The sequence below is a fragment of the Globicephala melas genome, chromosome 16 (genome assembly GCF_963455315.2).
Source record: "Globicephala melas chromosome 16, mGloMel1.2, whole genome shotgun sequence".
NCBI lineage: Eukaryota > Metazoa > Chordata > Mammalia > Artiodactyla > Delphinidae > Globicephala > Globicephala melas.
The window spans coordinates 4,539,116-4,540,023 of NC_083329.1; the positions used below are offsets into that span (position 1 = coordinate 4,539,116).

The 908-nt window shown below is 46.4% G+C and overlaps 1 pseudogene; it reads right to left on the minus strand.

Annotated features, from left to right (window-relative positions):
* Window positions 1-542: 542 nt before the first annotated feature.
* LOC115839890 (U6 spliceosomal RNA) lies at window positions 543-637 on the minus strand (annotated as a pseudogene).
* Window positions 638-908: the final 271 nt, after the last annotated feature.

Consider the following 908-nt stretch of genomic DNA (forward strand, 5'->3'; position numbering starts at 1 on the left):
ACCTTGAAACACAAGGTGGCTACTTCAACCAGCGCTCAGATGCCCCAGTCTCAAGCGGGACCCTGGTAATGCCAAGTTACTGAAGAGGGATGTCCTGTTAGCTCCCAGTGAGGCACCCCCTTAAGAAATATTCAGAGGAATGTTCTTGTCTGATTTTGACCAGACTCTCTTTTTCAATTTAGCACTCTGTTAGTGCTCTGACCTCCAACTTAGCATCTTAACGCCTCAAAAAGCATTTATTATCTCACATTGTTTCTGTGGGTCAGGAATCTGACCATGGCTTGCTGGATGGTTCTATCTTGGGGTCTCTTTTGAGGTTGCAGTCAAGAATTCAGGGGGTTTACAAGGATTCACAGGGATTTCAGGGACTGGCAGGGGGCCATAGTCACCTATCTGCAGGCTGGACTGGAGCTGGCAGAGTCACATCTAAGATGAGGCCCTCACGTGGCCATTGGCAAGAGGCCTCAGCTCCTGACCACGTGGAGCTCCCCAAAAGACTGCTTGAGCATCCTCACAACATGGCAGCTACCCTTCCCCAGGGCAAAGAACCAAAACAGAAAACAAAGGAAGTCCTTGGGCCGGGGCCATGTTAATCTTCTCTGTATTGTTTCAATTTAGTAGACGCGCTGCTGTACGCCTGAAATGAACACAACATTATTAATCAACTATACACCAATATAAGACAAAAATTTTTTAAAAGTCCTTGATGTCTTTTATAACGTAGTCATATCCACCACGTTCTATTCATTAGAATCGAATGGCAAAGTCTAGCCCGTGCCCCAGGGGAAAGGGATTTGACTCCACCTGTTGAGAATAGTGTTGGCAAACCTGCGGACACAGTTTAAAACTCCCACAAGGATAGCACATTCTAAAGCTGTCCAAATAAATCCAGACAGATGGGGTTTCAG